The sequence below is a fragment of the Lissotriton helveticus genome, chromosome 9, assembly GCF_964261635.1.
Source record: "Lissotriton helveticus chromosome 9, aLisHel1.1, whole genome shotgun sequence".
Taxonomy (NCBI): domain Eukaryota; kingdom Metazoa; phylum Chordata; class Amphibia; order Caudata; family Salamandridae; genus Lissotriton; species Lissotriton helveticus.
The window spans coordinates 1,190,419,164-1,190,439,966 of NC_136070.1; the positions used below are offsets into that span (position 1 = coordinate 1,190,419,164).

The 20,803-nt window shown below is 40.9% G+C and overlaps 1 protein-coding gene across 1 annotated transcript in view; it reads left to right on the forward strand.

Annotated features, from left to right (window-relative positions):
- The window catches only part of LOC144782335 (contactin-4-like), a 964,244-nt gene that overhangs the window by 43,344 nt on the left and 900,097 nt on the right, over positions 1 to 20,803 (forward strand). The window contains exon 3 of the mRNA XM_078661655.1: positions 2,403 to 2,460. The gene's annotated coding sequence lies outside the window, so the exon portion shown is untranslated. The remainder of the gene's footprint in view (positions 1 to 2,402; positions 2,461 to 20,803) is intronic.

Consider the following 20,803-nt stretch of genomic DNA (forward strand, 5'->3'; position numbering starts at 1 on the left):
TTATATTGTGATGAAAATAACAAATTGACTTGTATTCCCCAAGCCTTCTATTCTGTAAGGTGGGTTAGTCAATCATCAATAAAAGAATGGTATTTATTTACAAGAATGTGTGTAAACATGGTTCAATATCTTATCCAGATTTGTTTTTAATATAAACAGTTTAATGATAAGTGTAGGTTCCAGCTGCCTGCGTTTTTGCTCCTGATTGAAATCAAATGGTATATGCCAATTCTTGCAATTCCCATAAATCCTACTCCAGACTCCTCTGTGAAGTAGACAGTGCTTCCTTTATATAAAAGAGCATTTTTGTGATCAGTTCCTATCCTGCTACAGGATGCTGCAAAAAAAACCTGATCCACCAATTATGCAGATATCTACAAGTGGCATATTTACAACTAAACATTGAGTCTAGTCTGCACTGACTCTGGCAGATTATCCAAATTTTACTAATCTGTAGGAAATGTGCAGTTCAACATGAAACCTAAAAAGAAATCAGCACATAAAATATATTTTCACATGACAAGTGATCCCTTCAGCTACACCACCAGAACACATGGTTAAAGAAGATGATCACACCTAACTCATACTATTACTACAACTTTTTTTAAATTATCGTTGAGTGCCTGACTGGGTGTTAAAAATACTTGCCATGGCTTGAGAATGTAACTCTGTGAGTTCAACACCTTTTCAATGGCCTGTCCTATGGCTATCCATATCCCTTGCACCACTAGCTACATGTCTGGGATGCTCTCCAGATTCTCTGAGTCTATATTGCTTCATGCCTCAACCCCTTACCGCGTCTCCATCCCCAGGTTTCATAGATCACGATTAAGGGGACGTTCTTTGTCTGTGATTACCTCTGAGCAGGGCTGGGTGTTTTCCCAGTGGGCCGGAAGGTTGGGGGCCAGTTTTGGAATGGTTGGGGCCGTTGTCTGTTACTGGGGGTCAATTTTGCAGCAGTGCTGCAGTGTCGGTCCCCTGTAACAAAATTACAAAAGCAGCAACTGTGTTTCCCGCCAGCAGCCACCCTCCCCCCTGGGGCTGGTTCAACATAATTGTCTGGGCTTGGAGCAGCCTTCGTTGTGCTAATTGCTCAGAGACCAGCTTTTTCAACAATAGATACTCCCCTGCTGTCTTTCTGATCATAGCGTCCTTACACTTAGAAGTATTTGACCGCTTTACAAAAGCAAATTCTAATCACACTCTCACTGGAAACCCTCATGATCTTGCCCTTACCCATATTTATATGTGGCATGGGGATTTTCTACAATGGTTCATAGTTCCAGCTGCTGTAAACGCATACAAAGTTTAATTCATAAATTGGAATCTCTACTTTGCGGGGGCATGTGGCATTGTATGAGTCGATACGTGAAGCTTAGGTGGTGAAAGCGTTTTGTGAACCGGGCTCTAAATGTATGGCATTGACAGAATCTGAAGCCAAATATTTAAATCCTTTGGGTAGCCAAGAGCCCGTTTTATATCTTGGCGAGAAGGTAACTCTGTCCCAATGATGATGGAATTCCCGCCCCTCCACCATGGTGAACAGCCAGTCAGATTTATATTCGCGTGCGCCTTAAGTTTGGCCACGGCGGAGACTACTCCATCTATGCCATGGCCCACATTCTCTAATGCCCCTGCTGAGTAAGGGCCAACGTAAGCTGACTTGTCATTCCGCCTACCTAATTTAGGTGGACAGAATATTAGGTAAGTTTTCACCGCCCATTACCACCGGGAAAACCTTGGAGGTAAGGGGCAGTGAAAATGGAGCGTTATGTTATACATTTTCAAAAAGAAAATCCTGTTCAGGATTTTCTTTTTGAAAACAAAAAGAGAAAACTGTTTGGTACAGGGCTATGTCCTGCTGACGGAGCTCTGTACTAGACATTAAAATGCAGTGGCAATGCATTTTAAACGGCTGCCAACTTCCTGATCATTTATAAATCTCTCCTCCATGGTGACAGAGAATTTATGGACCTTCCACCCAAATATATATCAGTCCCTTAGTCTTAACTTGCATAATACCAGGGTAAGACTGTTTACAGTTTATTTACAATCCAAAATTTCGACTATAATCACTCACTAAGTCAACATGATTGTTGTCAGAAAATAAAACCAACTAAATTTAGCAGATTCATTTGACTACAAAAACAGCTTGAAATTGTGATTCTTGGAAGAATGCTATAAATGTTTGCACTGACAAGTGCTTTTTGTTAGACATTATTTGGGAATTGTAGGCACTTGAGTAAAAATATTCTTCTTCGTAAACAAGCTACCCATATAATCAGTATTGCCTTTTCTCGTACGATGTCGTACAACCAAATTAAGGTGATCAAGTAGGTAAAGAGTCACTGGACTACATTGAAAAACATATCACAGTTTTACCCCACTTTATATCATTTCAGGTGAAGCGATCAAAAAAGAAACGGTTTCAGGTTGGAAATCGGGCAGAATCCCAAACAGGTAAGAAAACACAATATTTAATGATCCCAAACTAGATCCACATGCCAGGTGTTGTGGAGAATTGGTGAACTAGTCCTTAGTTCAGAAGCATCGCATTGAGAGGGGAAACATCCTTTACAACGAAACTTTTACAACGCCGTGCTATTACAGCGCAGGTTTTACAACGAAAACCATTACAACGCATTGCACTGGGGGGCGCTCTAGGATAGGGAATAGACTTAATTTACTATCCAACACCTTCCCTACTATCCACGGGGACTGGAGTTGGAATAGTAAATTAAACTATTCACTATCCAGCACCCCAAAGCGCTATGCGTTGTAACAGCATGCGTTGTAAAAACTGCGTTGTAACAGCATGCGTGGTAAAAGCATGCGTTGTAGTGTCATACATCCCATTGAGAGAGTTGAAACATTTGTAGGAACTGGGACCTCCTGTGTCTGTGTATGTAGAATTGTATTCAGTGGGTGTAGTGGTTTTGGTACCTGTTGTCTGTGTAGAAAAATACATTTAATCATTAAATCTCTGATCGTGGTGTTCACAGCAGTTAATGTCATCCAGCGAAGGTGTTAACAACTGTTAATGCTCCACTTTGCATGTATTGGGCCGAACTAAAGATAAGCATACCTAATGATGAGTGAGGACTATAAACAGCTATTAACATCTCCCAGCTTTGGGAAATAAGGTTATTAGCACCGACAACCCAATTAGACTCTAACTGGCAAAGTTGAGGAAAAGCCATTTTCAAGAAACTCTGAAGATTTTCGTGAAAAAAGATAAATATTTACTGAAGTAGGGTTGAAATCCAGGATCCACTATGTACAAAAGCATTATTACTTCTTACAATTCCTAAAATATTAGGAATAGTTCGAATATGTAAGAAAGAAAGAAAGAAAGAAAGAAAGAAAGAAAGAAAGAAAGAGAGAAAGAAGGCAACAGGAAAAAGAAAATGCTGATTCTTCTAGTCTTTTTCCGATGGTGCTGTGACCGAGAAAAAAAAATCTGAATGAGACGGGGCGTTAAGGAATGGAAAAAATAGGCACAGAAGACAAGGTGAAAAGAGAAGATATGGGAAGTAAAAAAAGCTGGAGTAGTCAAAATGTGGGTGGGGCTAGCGGGCACGAAGAAAAGCAATGGGACAGGAGTGGCAAGGGCAGCACCAGCATTTTCAGCTATGGGGGTTTGAGAGGATGAGAAAGTTGATGTTAATGCAGAACAAAGTAAGGTATATAAGAAGAGTACTGGTGATGTCAGTTAAGAGGAAAAAAGAAAGAGAGGGAGTGTGGTTAGGGCACAAACAAGGATATAAAAATTAAAAAGTTGGTGAATGGAGAGGGGTTGTTCGAGCGCTTTAAAAAAGAGTGGCGGGGACAGATATGATGGAAAAACAAAAAAACCTAAATGTACATTTAAAACAAACTGCATTTCAGATTTTTCATCAATGAGGATACACGCGTGTACGTTTTATCATTTTGTTGAATTAGTTCATGGTGCACATTTTGTCAAAACTGGTTCATTGAGAATTGGTTTTCAGAATCATTTTCATCAAGTTTACTTTTTTCATGTCAAAAGCACATATAGCCATATATCAAATATGTTATTATTGTTAAAAAAAAGTTGAACCCTTATGGAGTCAGAATTGTGGTTGGCTGTGCAGAGGTCATGAACTGATGAAGTAGTTTACTAAGCTATCCCAGTACCATCAGCAGAGCAGGCTCTACAGAGAAACACTTTCAGATGAAACCCTTTCTGCATTTTAAGGCAGATCCAAGTTTATTTACTACGGAATATATTTTTCAGAAACCTGAGAGATGTGAGTTGGGTAAAAAAGTGGCAGTGTAAATGAAAGAGTATCTGTTCTAAATAATAATAATAATAATACTAATTATATTAATAATAACTTGTTTTTACACAACTCTTCATATTATCGCACTTCTGTTTCTAAGCACTATACATAACAGCTGTAAATATTACCCACATTTAATGTACTTGTTTTATCCACCTTAGAACTACAGGTCCAGTCCTGCTTACCAAAATGTCAAATACTAACTTGTGTTTTCTAGGGGAACAAAATATCAACACCAGTTAGGAATGAGTACACAAAATTATAAATAGGAACTTAACTAATTTTCAAGATGAAATCCTTCTTAAAGAGTTTGATCAACCTCTTGAAGTTAACATGAACCTGCAGGTCACAGGAGAAGAAGAGGCTTGGGCTAGAGCCCAGGATCACTGAGCATGGTGGGATCAGGAGAACTAGAGAGAGCTGGACTCCTGGAGGAGGACCCCATGGGCAGGTGAGGGGACAACCATGAGTGTACGAGGAAGAGAAGGACATGGGACTACCATAGCTGGCTGGAAGCAGCAGATGGACTTGATAGGAGACCACCATGATTGAATTAGTAGAGGCAGAACTGATCTAAGAGGATCATCATGGCTGCTTCAAGACGAGCAGGCGTACCGCTTAGGACACTTCCAAGATTGCCTGGAGAGGAGAGAGAAAAAGGGCTTGGGATCATCATGAGTGCCTGAGGAGGAGAAGAAGGAGAGATTAGGAGTTCAAAGAACAGGAGGAAGAATAGAGAGACGTTTTAGGAGAGAAACATGAAGGCCTGGGGAGAAGCAATGAGTAAACGTTAAACTTTATTATTGAGGGGCCAATTCACAGAACTAACTTAAGATGAAATTCTAAACTTATTACTTTTGGTATTCAAAAAAGGCATTTAGTAGTAGTAAAGTTAGGATTTTGTCTTAAGTTTGGCCTAAGACAAACTTAAGACAGACTTAAGACAAATTTAAGACAAAATCCTAACTTAAGTCTGTCCTAAGTCTGTCTTAAGTTTGTCTCAATTTTGTCTTAAATCAAACTTAAGACAAAATCCTATCTTTACTACTACTAAATGCCTTCTGTGAACAGCAAAAGTAGTAAGTTTAGGATTTTGTCTTAAGTTAGTTCTGTGAATCGGGCCCTAAAGTGCACAGTTAATTAAAACCGTTGCACAAAGTGCCAGTTATTAAAATGCTTTATAAGAAGAGTGACATAAAAGCGTAATTGTAAAAGACGACATGTTAAGGACAACTTGAAAAATAGTGGGATACTAAAAAACATTTTCGAGGTCCACGTGCCATTTGGATGGGTATCAGCTCCAGTCCCTTGTGCTGCTCCAGACTGCAGCTGTTCACTGCTGCGCTGCCATTGTTCGTATTCCATTACTAAAATCATTACGTGTTGGGAGTGCTCAAATGTAGGGCCCACATGTAATCTTTAGTAGAGTTCTTGTAGCTGAGCTGTGTGCAATGCAGTTAGAATTATGTTGATGAACTTCCCTGCCCCCGCTAGAATCTGAGCGGTGTTGTTAGTTAAGCAATGGGATAGGTGAAGGCAGCCCTAAGACTTCCTTAGGATGAGGAGAAGGTCAGTTTGCAATTGTGTTTTAGGATTGCCTACTGGAGAGTAGGGTGACAGTGAGGGGAATGTCTGCCCGACATGGTGAGAAGCAGTTGGACTTCTTAAGCAACAGTTCTCCCACTTAAGAGAGATGAAGGTGGACAGGTTGGTGGAATGTTTTCAACCATGGAGGGAGAACAAGCAGTGCTGAAAGCAGGTTATGAAAATGCTCTGCCACATACTCTAAGAACAGATAAGAAGAGCTCCCTGTCACATCACCAGGTTAACCTATTGGTGGAGCCCTGTGGAAAAGAAAGTAGAAAGGTAATATGTTAGGTGAAGGCACTCTAAATCAGCCCAGTGTTGTCTTTTATGCAAAGCAAAACAAATGTATGTCTATTAGGACATTTCTGAGAAAAATAGCTGAATCTATCCATATATAAGATGGCAAAGGTAGGGTGTCTGCCACGTAGAGGAGAATTTGAACCCCTCACACATGAGCTATGATTCTTTTACAGGGGAGACAACTGAAGTTTGTGAATCTCACATCACTCATTAAAATCATTAAACACTAGTGTGATGACAGTAAACTGAATGGGCAAGAGACGGGAAAGACTATGTGAGTTGTATCATTTCCTCTGGAAGAGAATGAGTGTTTATGAGTAAACAAGACACAGCACCTTTGCTTACCAAACCAGTGTCCAAACCTTGCATGCCAGAACTGTAGAGTTAGAGGGAATCTCATGGGCCTCGCTCCCCATCACCCTGCTGTGCAGGAAAGAGCATGCAATATATGCCGATGCCTTCATTGCTTCATCAAGATTATGTTTGAAGTGCAGGAGTGATGCTATTCCTGCCAACAATTCCCAAAGCCTTTGAAGATACATTTCAAAGGACTTGGACTACAAAGTTCATCCAGAGTAACTCATCGTCTGATGAACGTGGAGCCACTTTGGGAGATGGGATTCTCTGATCCACGCTGGCTTCAGTCGTCTTCGATGGGCATGATGAAAAAAATTCAAAACCGCATCTTACACCTTTTCCCTTGATTAATTTCATGAAAAAGTTTATCAAAAAAGTACATATGCCTGAAGTGGCTAAAGAAAATCCAAGCAGGCTTCAGGGACAAAACTAGCACCATAGACAAATATTCTGTTTCCTTTTATTGTATTGGAAAAAGGTGCTAATCAGCAAGGGCCACTTGAATGTGTCCTCTGTAGACCTGATGTCTGCTTTTGACTTGGTTCCCCAGCAAAAGCTGTGACATGTATCAGAGCAGATGTGAATGCCTCATAATCTATCAATCGTTGTCCGGTTACACGAGGACAACCATGCCAGTGTTCGCTGGGGGTAACCGAGATAGCTCACGAGAAAAATTCCAATAAGAAAGGGGGTACAGCAAGGCTGTGTACTTGCCCCAACACTATTTACCCTCTACTTGAATGAAGTACCCTTCTAGTATCTCAGACACCCAAAGGGTTGCAAACACTACTGCTATCTGTTAAAGAGTTCTGTCACCTCAGAGGCTTAGAAGTTAAAGCAGCCCAGGACTAGGTACATGGCAATAACACAACACAAATCATACAAAGGGAAAGTGTACTTGAGTGGTTAGAAATGCGAAAGGGTAGATGCTTCTCAGTATCTAGGCATTAAGGTATCATCTGGTATGCAATGGAAACATTGTAAATAGACAAAGCTAGCCTGAAGCACAAGCAAATAGCAGGCGCCATTTTGAAGAAGCACTGTCTTGCAAATAACAATCCTATAGCCCCATTGCAGATTTAGGATTCTTAAGCTGTGGCTGCAGCATTGTATTGAGGGGTTTATAACATGACGGGTGTGATCACATCTGAGCGTAAGTTTGTCAGAACCTTGCTGTCCCTCCCCCTTAGCACCTCCGTCTATCCACTTGACCTGAACTTTGGCAGGAAAAGCAGAGCTGATAAAGCCAGGCATATTTGTACTGGTGGAGGCTCTAAACTACTCCTGAACTAATCCACCATGAAGAGGTGTTTCAGGATTAAATTAGGTCAGATAGATGCCACAAGATTGAAAGGTGCAAAAACGTTAGAAAGTTGCTCTCATCCCTAAGTCTGCTCAGATACTGGAAGCAATCCCTGCCCGAGTCAGTTTCCTCGAAAAAAACAATAAAAAATGTGTATTGGGTTTGGGTGGCACAGAAAGAGTCTGATATTATTTCTAGAAATTCTCTTACTATGAACTTTGTGCAGTTCAAGTCAAGCCTTATGTTTGAAGAATATCTGGACTGCATTATTACCCTCCTAGATAGGAAATTATATGTTCAGTTCAGAATTGACTCCTTACCCCTAAAGACGTTTATTGCAAATTAGTCTACACAATCAGAGCCCTCTTTGACCCACTCAAGTTGTAAAAAGGAGGAAGAAATTATAGTACATGTGTTGTATATTTGTTTTGCCTATGCCCAGCCTAGGAGACGCTGGATTTGGCCGGTCTTCCAGAAAATGCCTAACAGCTGTGCAAATTTTACAATCTGATTCTAGACCTTTACATTCAGGTTCCATTGCTAAGTGTTTGGACTGGATGTGGTCAGTCAGATGCAAATCACTAGCAGCTGTTTAGATACTTTGTGCTTTTGTGACTTGTAGGTATATATTGATGCACTAATCTGAAGTATACATCTCCTTAATGTCATCTGTCATCGTACAGGTTGAGTTAATACAGTGGTAGCCCACTATTTGCGACAGTCCTGGCCTGAGGTCACTGGGTTGTATCAATATGAACTTTGTGTGGTGCTCCATGCCTGTGAAGCTGGGTAAACACCATAGCTGCTAGAAATGATGTGTGTTTTAGAATGTTTGAGTAATGAATGTATCTAGCCCAGCTTACTAAACATCCACTTGTGTTAGTAGATAGCCTTGTAATAATGTTATCTGTTTCATCATTTTAATGAATTGTATTCTAAGTGTTTAATGACTTTTATGAAGGTTTTAAGGATGCCGATATTCCGAAATAAACTTATTTGATTGGCTAAAAAAAATGCAAAGTAGTTATACCAACTGAGAGTTGTTAGTACTAGTGATTTCTGAAAACAAATGTTATGTTACATTATATCAGGATGTTGGAGGCATTCTCCATACATCCAAAATGTCATGCCAGACATATGGACCTTCTGGCCCAATGTGCTGCTTAATGCAACGACAAGGAAAATATGATCACTATAAACATAGCATGTGTATTTGTAAAGCACACGTTCACCCAGAGGTCTCTTGGCACTGAATAACAGATGTTTGTTGTTACCCAACTCAATGGTACTCATTTTATCGACCTCAGATGGATGAAAGGCTGAGTGGACCTACCGGGATTTGAACCTGTGACCATGAGGTCATACACAGACCCCTGCAGTGGATGCATTAGTCCACTGAGCCACCAGAACCAGCTAATCACTGTGCCCAGGAGTGTAAATCTTGAGTGAAATTTGATCAGATTGTTTGCTCTTCAATTGTTCTCAAAATTAGAAAGGATTTCTTTTTACCCACAGATCTGCTAGCGCTCATTCTGATGGCAGTCTGTACACATGATCAAATTATTTTGCATTATTGTGGCATAATTGTGGGGTCGGGATCTGTTAGCTACCTCATGTCTTGTCCTACGAATGTCAAAAAGCTCCTTTCATAATACAGTTGTGAGGTTAGGTCAGGCCCTAAAGTAATCGTAGTAAACCACGACTTCGACAGCTACATGAAAGTGTTGTACCAATGGATTAATGGAGCCATGCCTGCATTTGAGTAGAACAACTGACAATATTTATAATTTCCATTACGATTCACCGAGGCCTATATTCACAATGACATTTTAGTGTATTCAAACTAGTCTCCTGTAGTACTCCTTTGAATCCCCTTACATGACTTTATCAATTGGCCCCAAATAATCTAAAGTAAGAAAAAGATGGGAAAATCCAGGAAATATGGATATACGATTCATACACATCGAAAGGACAGTGACTTCTTGCACTTTTACTAATAGTTTGACATTTGAGACTGATTCACAAAGACATGTACTTGAAAGAGTCCTCCTGTATTACACCTTTCCTAAGTCAGAAATTCTTTTATGAATCGGGCAAATGGATATCCTAAAAGACTGGCATGGGTCCAGGCAAAATGGGCCAATACTAAACTCTCCTGACCCAGATGAATTTCCCTCATCCTGTAGCTGATATTTTATTCAGCTTATCCAGCTAATAAATACAGGGTACATCTCGTGCTGAGTTAGCTGCTTACTAGGACCTGTTAAAAACAGGTGTAAATAAGATGTGAAAGAAAACATCTGCATTCATTTTTTTATCACATTTCCAATCCGGCGCGATATCAAAATAGAAGGGCGCGTTAATAATGATGAGGATGGAAATAAATGCCATGGTAATTAGAACTAAGTGTAAAGCTGAGATGTGTGACAAGATTTTTGAGAAGATTGGGACACTGTTCTGGTTCAACCAATCTTAGAAACAAAGAGAATTAGACTTTATAAAGGAGATGGCAGCCTTAGCAAGCGAAGGGGGCAGATAGAGAAGACTGCAGGATGCAGTAACACCAGGCACTTTTCGTCGAGCAAGTGACAGGGAGTGAAATAAACAAATTGCTCTGCAGCACACTGATATCCCTTTGGCTAGATCGCACTCCATAAATAAATTGCACACATGCTGTTTTCAGGATGCGCTGTTATTGCTGCATGCTGTTGTCCTATAATGAGCACGCGATGTGCAGAATGTTTGTGCCTCTCTGCTGCTTTACTGTAAGTGAAACCTGGTCCATATAGGGGAAGATTATAAATTGGAAGGTACCTGCGGGGTGGTAAATCCGCAAGTGAAATTAACGTTGCCGTGCAGTAAACCCACGCCAATAGCATGCAATTACGAGTTAAATCCGATGGAATGGGGAATTACCATGTAGGACTGGATTTACCAGTTGTAGAACCACACAGAATCCTGTGTGATTGTACATAGGGTTTAAGGCACTTGGGGCCAGATGTAGGTAATTCTATTTTACCGATTCATAAATACCGAATTTTACCGATTCGGTATTTATGAATCGGTAAAATAGAAGCTGGGAGATGTAGGTAGATTTTAAATTTCAATTACCGAATCGGTAATAATCGGTATTTACCGATTCTGTAATTACAGAATCGGTATTTCCCATTGATTCCTATGGGCTTTGAAGCCCATAGGAATCAATGGGAAATACCGATTCTGTAATTACAGAATCGGTAAATACTGATTCCAGCAAGGGTGCAGGGGGTGTCACTTTGACACCCTCTAGCACCCCCAATACAGGCATGTGTGCCATGTGGCACACAGACATGCCCTAAGGGCATGTCTGTCTGTCACATGGCATAGGTGTGCATGCACACATGTGCATGTACACCTGGATTCGGTATTTTACCACCCAATTGGATTGGGTGGTAAAATACCGAATCTGAAAGGCCTATTGGACTCAGAAGAGTCCCACCTACATATGGAACTTGCCGAATCGGTAAAAATACCGATTCGGTATTTTACAGAATCGGTAAATTTACCGATTCGGTAAATTTACCGAATCTGTAAAATGATGCCCCTACATGCCGATTCCTAAATACCGGTCGGTAACAGCCGAATTCGGCCGTTACCGACCGGTATTTGGGCTCCTACATCTGGCCCTTGTTTACCACCTGCTCAAGTAGGTGGTTAATGTATGGTGCAGCATCTGTGCTGGATGGGGGTGTATGAAGGGAGGCATGGAGAGTGGGAGAGGGAAGGGGAAGCTAAGCTCTGGGAAAAGGTAGAAGTGTATGCTTCCCATGCCAAAACAAATGGGGAAAGAGGTTTGGCGGGTGCTCGAGTCAAAGCCTCATGCAATTTTTCAAGGAAGAATAATCACCTGGTAAGCTCTGGTCCGTGTTTGATCACTTGGGAAAACTAGGTGTGGGAACACTGGCTCACTTAGAAACAGGCAGAGTGGATTCCATGCAGTAATTCCACTCTGCCTGACTCCATAATGAGGGAATTATAAGACAAAGATGCACAGAATTCCACTTCTTTATTTATACTTTCATTTCTTATGGTTTTTGATCATATTTAATGGGCCGAATTACAACAAAGAAGCATGATAGGGGTCATGGAATTGGGGTGATAACCTGGAGCCAGGGGTTAGAGGCAGATTTTTCGGAAATGGACTCTCAGAATGGCAAAAGTTGCATTGGAAAAGTTGCTGTTGAGATTGTTCTTGCAAGCACCAAACCTTCCGATTGATGGGATTCCCAGAGGGAGGTCATTCCAGTGGTGGGATTCAGCTAGGTGATGGATCTAGATCAGGAGGCAATACACAGTGGATTTGGTCAAGGGGTAGTTAATGAGAGGGTTGGGATATGAGATGTTGATTGGATGGAAAATAGCAGGGGATAGAAAGCTTTTGAGAGAAAGTCGAGGTCATTGGTGGATGTAAAAGCCAATTCAAGGAACTTGGCAAGTATCTTGTGTAAGGCCCTGAGCTTGCCATGTATGACAATAAGGGAAGGTGTCAATAGGAGACGAAACCTGCATTAGGATGGGTGACACAATGTGGAGGACTTTGTCAAGGGGAAGGAATGCGAAGAGGCTGTTGTAACAATTAGCACATTTTCTGAGAGCAACTGAAATATGCTGGTAGCCTCTGCTGGAATGAGTCACGAACAGGGCCGGACTGGCTACCGGGCAGTTGTGTGTGCTGCCGAGCAGGGGGATGATTTCTCTGTGGTATGTGCGTATTTTGTTGATGGGGACCTGCGTGCGCTTTGAAAAAAAACAAGCAAAACGAATTTCGTTTTGCACACACAGGTCCCCATCAACGAAAGCATCCCCCTGCTCGGCAGCACACACAACTGCCCAATAGCCAGTCCGGCCCTGGTCACGAGTACGGGTGGGTGGAACTCACAGAGTTTCACTCTGTAAAATTCAGCTGAGTTACAGAAAAACTCTGCGAGAGTCCATGAAGTTCCACCAAAGAGTGGAAAATGTGGAACTCGCTCTGCAATTTAGCACTGGTAGCATGAGCAGTGCTGAATATCTGAGCAAACTGCACCATGCACTGAGCAAGAGTGCACAGCCATCGAGTTGATTTTGCTGCCGCTCGAATAGAAAATCTACTCAACCCACAGCAAATCTACTTGAACAGGAGCCTTCTGACTGCGACCACTCGCAAACACCGACGACCGCACACGTCAGAAAATCATGCTAGGGGTTGCCAAATCTCGGTCCCTCTCACCTGCTCACATATTTTGGAGTCTTGCAGGAGAAAAATATTACTATTCAGAGAATGGCGGAATTTGGCCAGAACTCTGCTTTAAAGAGTAATGTGGAGCAGCCAAAATTCTGCAAATTCTGCAGACAGAACAGAACATTCCACCCACCCCTAGTCTTGTCCCTCAAATGCTGTGGCTGTGTCCAATTGGACTTCTCATATCGCCTCTGAAGGCTGGGACTTAGAAATATTTAGACTTCCAGACCACTGAACCGAAGAACCAGGACGAACCACGCCAGACTTTCTGCCCAAGGGACAACCTCTTTGGTTCATCCCTTTTGGAGCTTCTCCACAGCAGCAAATCCTGTTCAGTAGACCCTTGGAGGGAAGGTATCCGGACTAATGGAAATCCACATTGGATTCAGCTGTGGCCTTGCCACGCTGAACAATTCTGAGTTCTAAAAATGCGGTTGAAAGTAAAAATCTTGACTTAGCAAAGGCATCAAAAGTATTCAGCTGACAAGAGTACTGCTCTGGCAGCAAAATTTGAAATTTCTCCACTCTGAGCTTTTTCTGCTCAAACCAAAAACTTCAGCAGTACATTGCCTAAAGCCTAGCTAACCTTATGAAGTCTTTCTCAGATACAGCCTACTGCCGTGTGCCACAGAAGGATTTTTAATTCAAGAAAAAAAACTAAGTCCCAAAGTAAAACCTTCAAACTGGGTCAAAACTGGTAAGTGTATCTGACCCACACTACATTGCAGTTGGCTTCAAATCACACCTAGGTCCCACTCTGAAATGACTATTGACTGTCTTTGGCACTTTATGCTTTGTGTTGCTATGTTCCTTAAATCCTTCAAAACAAATAAATATATTCCTCTTATTAGATTTTTTTTTATTTTGAATTTGATGTCATTTTGTTCACTACATTTCGCTCTATTTTCAAAAATTTGAGCAGGATTTTGATTGTATTGTGTTTTGGACTTTTTCAGTGTTTTGATACTTCTTAACCCCTGCATGCTGATGACAGAACGGTTCCGTCATCAGTGTCGGTGCTCCGGTGCTGATGACGGAACATTTCCGTCATGAGCCAATACGGTTTTAAACCCTTCAGCACTGCAGCGAAATTCGCGCAGCACTGAAAGGGTTAAATGCTTTGCACATTTGCTCTAGGTTAACCCTGTCTGCTCTGTAAAATAGTTGCCAGGGGTTAAGCTCAGGTTTAAATTACTGAAACCTTTCACTTAACCTAACAAGATAGCTTCTTTATTACTTGTGGTGACCCTCAACCCACCACACTTAATAAACCACTTTCACATTCCCTATATGTCTATTTTCATGACTGGCAGCAAAAAGGTCCCTCTAGAACCAACCATGGTCACTGCTTTTTCAATGTCACCATCTCCCCAGTAGCGTAATTTTTCAAGACCAGAGAGTTGAATGTCCAGTGGCGGCTCCTCGAGGGAGTGCTGCGGGCGGTGAGGCGGGCGGGGGAGGGGCTGGGTGAGGGATAGTAAACTATGGCATATGGCCGAACAGAGTTAAGTAACGAAATAAATAAATAAAATGAATTACATTGCACACGCAGCATCACCATTTGTATTGTTGGGTATTATACTCCAGTGTGATGGACCATGGGGGTATCCACGGCAAAGGAATGTTGGGGGACAAAGCATAGTCAGTTGAGGGAGGAGCGTTGAAGTTGGTGATTCATCCTCCTTCTGTATTTCACATTCTTAATAACAATTACAACGGCTACCACGCGAGCATCCTTGAATGCTACGAGGGAGAGTGAGCGAGGCTGTGTGTGTCTGCGTCACAGTAGCAAACTAGACTTTGCAACTAAGGAGGTGGCACACTGCAAGATGACATAATTGCGCATGTTGTGGGCATCACAGCCACTTTCAATGGCTTTGTGCACAGAAACAATCGAGAATGAGCAGCTAAAGAGGTGGCACACAGCGTGACTACGTCATCGCGCACGTTGTGTGCCTTGCGGCCATTTTGAACGGCATTGTCGGATGGCAGTGCATATTCTGTGATACATACACTTACTTAATCACTGGCTGTGTCGGTTTGGCAGTGATACACACACAATTCCACGGTTACAGTGCATCATTTCATGATGCACAATTCTTAATTTGCCATTAGCAAAGGTTTGCGTGTTTCTCTGTTAGTGACACGTATACTTTTAAGCTTCACAAATGGGGTCAGGTACACCTGGTTTTTGTAAATTTTCCATCTTACTCACTATTCGTCACAAAGTAAAAACAACACCTGAAGAACTGAAATCTTCATTCTCAGGAAATACTTACTAATAAAAAGAACTTGGCACAGAAGCTGAAAATATGAAAAGACATCTTTATTAAATTTAATAAGTGAGGCCACGTCACACAGAAGCCGTAGCAACTGAATGAGGTAGTCTGAGGAATACAGAGAACAGAGGCCTTTTATATGCTCTCAGGGTTACAAACTTCAGCACACAAGTAAGGGGCAGTCCTAGCTTTTACAAGCATGCAAAATACCTAACATTCCTTCTTACACAAGCCGGACAAACCCATAATAAAAGGACCACAACCCATATCATAAACAGACCATAAAAGAAGGAACAGAAAACAGATAAGGGGTGTGTGTGTGCATACCAAACTCTACAATGTCCTGTGCTTTGATCCTCAATCTTGATCAGCTAAAGGGCAGGAACTGGTTTAACAAGGTCAGCTTCAGGCAACAGGGTCAGTTCACTCAGGTCAAACAGGAATCAGCACAAACTCAAGCTAAGGTCTACATGTCCTTAAAAGACTTGTTTCAGCCACAATCATGGCCTATGTGAGGGCAACCACAAAATGGCTGCCATACACAAAATGGAACCCACGGGTTCAGAATTCACAGAACCTCAGACCCTCCTTTTGCCCTTACATAGGCAATCACTCAGTCTGTATCTGAATCGATGTCAATATTATCCGTTATTCCCTTCACTAAGGCATTATTACTCGAATTATCTTTCATGGAACGCAAGGGATAGACTTCGTTGGCATAAATAAACATCGTCTGATATGCCCATACAGACCCATTGTAACTAAATGACAGAACCAAATAGGGAATACCTCTATCTGTAGTATGTGGCATAAAACCACACACCCAACTATTTGTGGTGTTCATTACTAACTGGTGTTGATGCAGAAGCTGTACAAAGGAATTATTAGTAAACTCTGACCTCCTAACCAGTTCATGTTCAGGTAAAGTATGGAAAGCATGCAAAGAAGTAGTAGTAGGAAGAGACATAGGTTGGGAGGTGGGTACAGATGTCAACTGGGTAGCAAAAACAATCCCACCCATCAGAGACAACATTATGCTTAAAAGCACTAGAAAACACGTTTTTAAGAACATATAGACAACAGGAGAAAGTAATGACCACTATTACAAACAAAATTATAATTTTTCACAACCCTAAGCAGAAAGCAGATCCTAAAATTATCTAGTAACATTTTTATGGCTCTATGGCTCCTATGCATTTCAGTAACTTATTATATGTTCAGGTGAAACAGTGGCAAGAGGTGAAAAGGGAATACTCTTCCACAGAGAATGGACTTTATTCTGCTTTTACTAAACAGAATACTACTTTAAAACAATGCCAGCAAAACAATAATGATCAGTCTCCTCAAACCCATTTTATGCAATCACACGGAAACCACTTGTGAAACCAACTATGCTCAGAGTCCGTTCAAAAGCCTCTCTGGCAGGCTTCTATTGTCCATCATATCTGCTCCAGTTGTTGCATGGGCCTCTTGTTTCAGGCCTCCCATGAAAAATAGTGTTTTTCAGTATCCGTTGGAGTGCCCTCCTGGCCCTCCTAACACTCACAGCTCATTTGAAAGTCTCAATGTCTCAAGGCAGTGCACCAATATCTCTCCTCTGCGGCAGGCACTACAGATAGTGTGCTCTTCATTGATCAAGGGCACAGATCATTTTATGCAGATCCGGGTCTACATTCTCAGGCTCCAACACTCATTACTCAGTGTCAGAGAACGCTCAGGCTGCTCTTTCATGGGTACCAGAATGTAGTGCCTTTTTCCAATCTTGGATCCTCCGGTGCACTGCACTTCCGTTGGAGCAAAGGAAAAGGGGGGGGTGTGGCCAAAACTCAGGCCAAGGGACTCAAGGGACTGCACACTGTCAGAGGTTGCCAGTACATGACAGGCGCTCTTTTGCACTGAAATTCTGGTTCTGTGATGTCCAATGCCGTCTGATGGAGCAAGTGCGATGCTTTAAACAGTTCATTGTATAACAAGGGGACTGAAAACAGGTGGCCTGCAATCTTCAAAGGAGTGGCCATACGCCATGGGACAATTCTGCGTTGAAATACACTGTCATTCTCAAAGGCAATACAAAAACAAAGGCAGTAGGCAAAACAGTGCCTCTAGGCTCTTCAATTGGGTTTCCGTGTGAGAGCATATCCTTCACCATCTGAGGGTAGATAGCGACATGGGAATTCTATCTGAATGGATGTCCTCACACATAGTGGCATCGTCTAATGGGGTAAACACATTTTATCTCAATGATTACATATAGGTGTTCCTAAATTCCTTATCTAGAACATCTCAAAAGAAAAATCGCATAATACAGATTATCAGGGAAAACAGTCTGGTTATACAAAAGGGAATTATACATAAGATGGGGGTCCATGGTACATTACTTCAATCTGAAAGTGTGAACCTGAATAATTCACCAACAATAAAGAAATGGGCTAACTGGTGAAAAGAATATGGAAAAGGGAAATGGAACTAGGACACAGCTAAAATCCCAATAACTAGGCACGATGCGCTTGGGTGATAGTCAGGCATGTGACACAATACCAAGAGTATGGGTGATACACAAAAGGTCAAAATAATACACAAATTTAAACTCTACCGCTGGCCGCTACACCATATACGGTAATCTCAGCTAATGTTCCAGTTCCTTCTTCAGGGAAAAATAAAACCTGGTTTCCTTTATGGTACAAAGCCATATACTACTTAGGAATCAGAACAAAACTGACTAATGTAATATAAAAATTAGGTCACCATGCACAAAAGTCACAGATCTATAATTTATCCTTACGTCCGATTCAGGATACATAATTTTAGGGCTGCCTATTCCTTAAGGGGAGGGGCAGTACGTGACTAACAGCATGTGACCCACTTTGATTCTTTATATCTCTTTTTTATTTTCCTTCAAATACCATTAAAGCCAAATTTGACATACAGTGCTGTCAGGCACCCCCAAATTCAAATCCGTTAAGCATGTAATAAGGAGTTACCACTGGCTCACAGTGAGAAACCGGATCAAATTCAAAACCTTATGCCTCACTTATAAGGCATTACAAGGTCTTGGACCGGTGTTTCTCAGACAGAGGCTCACCCTATATCATCCTATGAGATCCCTTAGATCCGAACATTTGTACCAACTTACAGTGTTTCGGACGAGGACGGTCACTTGGGGAGATAGATGTTTCACCAACACCGCGGCCAAACTCTGGAACACTCTGCCGATGGTGATAAGGTCGACATCGTCACTGTGGCAATTCAGAAAATTTGTGAAGACCTGGTTGTTTGACCAATGATTTTCTTCCTCAGCATGCCTCTTTAAAACTTGACAATGTTATGACAGAGACAATAAGATGAGTTACAGCGCCAAGACACCTACGGGTATACGCCGCGCTCTACAAATTGTTAAAATAAATAAATAAATAAATAAATAAATACACTGATGAAGTGTTGTCTGTGTCGTGTTCACAAAATGAAAATATAATATCTGTGGAATTTAGCAAATCAACCCAACTGTTGTGGAGCGATACGCATCGTCATGTATATCCCTTCACAACACAGGTAAACTTGTAATAGTATTATAAGCAGCAACATAAAACAAAAACATGCAAAAAAACGCACAAAACGGACATGTCAAGCCATCAGATATACTCACTGTATATCAAGCACAAAAAGCATATACAAAATGATAGCATATATAAATGAGCGGTGACAAAAAAAATTCCATTACTTAACTGTTACCATCTTGTCAGTCAGCTTGCAACATGAAGCCCTTTTAACTTTCCAAAAGTAAAATTCTTTCACTGACACTCTGCGTGTCCCGTGCGCCAACACCCTTTGAGGCCCTGCTTTTCCAAGCTATCATTTCTCCATCTGTTTACACTTACTCCTAACTCCCACCTTACTGACCTTAAGGTCAAAATCTGCCTTGCGGGCTCCTCAGCCCTCTATCTCTTCCTCACTCTTAAGGCTGAAAAAAGACAAAAAACCTTCCCAACTCTTTCTAACCTGCAATGACCAACCCTATTTAAAACACATGATATATATATTACTCCTGTTAGGGGCTACAATTTATTTCTATACTTAGAATATTAAAACAGTTACTGTGACTAATTCGCAAAACATAATAACATAACATCCCATCTTTAGAACAGATGTTTGCTATTACCCTATGCAATGGTACTCATTTCAGCAACATTAAATGAATCTCACTGGGCCATTTAAAAGCAAACCCCAAATGGGGACAGTCTGCAAATTTGTATTACACCTAAATGTATGCATTTACTGAAGCCTAAAGCACTTTAAAGCTATCATAAATGGCAAGAATGCTGTTTTAAATGGTCTATTTTACCCAAATTCGACTTTGATGTTTGGGGCACTTAAAAATAAATATCCTATACTTGTGATACATATTAATCATCCTCAGAATGTTCTTTACAAATTACAGAGATTTTTAATCAGACATATCCCATGTAAATCTTTAGAAAAATGAGTTTTGTACGCCTGCGCTAAGTGAAATTCCATATGCTAATGTTCTCATTATGCGATATAGCACAACTTAAATTAAATTTTAATGCTAGGATGTCATAGTATGAGCATTAAGCTTCATGAATAGAAAAAAACGAATTTTGTAGCACTTATTTTTAATAATTATTTTTCAAAATTAATATTTTTTTAATAAACCCAATTATTTTTGATAATTCCACATATAAGAGCAAGTTGCATCCCTTGCCTATCATTTTTAGACGCATTCATTTATAAGCCCAAGCACAGACGCCTAACTTGAAACATGACAAAATGTTTGCGCCATTTTTTTCTTTCTAAAAAGGACAATTTTATTTAGCAACAGACCCAGAAATATGCTTACAAAATGTTGCTTAATAGATTGAAAACATCAAGAAAAATCACAAACAGACATTGAGCTCATTTCAGACATAAACAGAAAGGGGTCAAACACTCAGGACACACAATACAGCGCGCTTTAGCCATGCATTTCGTGAATAGCGCCATCGCTATGTACTTACAGAAGTTGCACTAATGGGAAACCCACATCGACATTTAAACACACATTTAACCCACAAATCAATACTCAGGACAGAAACCAAGGACAGCTCACAGACTGTACTTAAACCAAACCATTTGTAAATACTAGTTGTTAGTCATATTTACAAGAAACGCTTCTCAATTGTGTTTCAAAAAGACTGCAAAAACAGCCCAACAGACTGATGTATGTCCAAGAAGCGAAATTACACTCAATTCACTAGCTTTGGCTAGCAGAACACCAAACAAAATCGTTCTGCATAGCTTCATTCATAAAACTGCGCAGAACAAAGGATCCTTGTTTTGTATTATGTCATATTTTAATTCCCTGGGGATACAAAATCATCAAGGAAGAAATATGTTTGTAAATCTAAACGTATTTAGA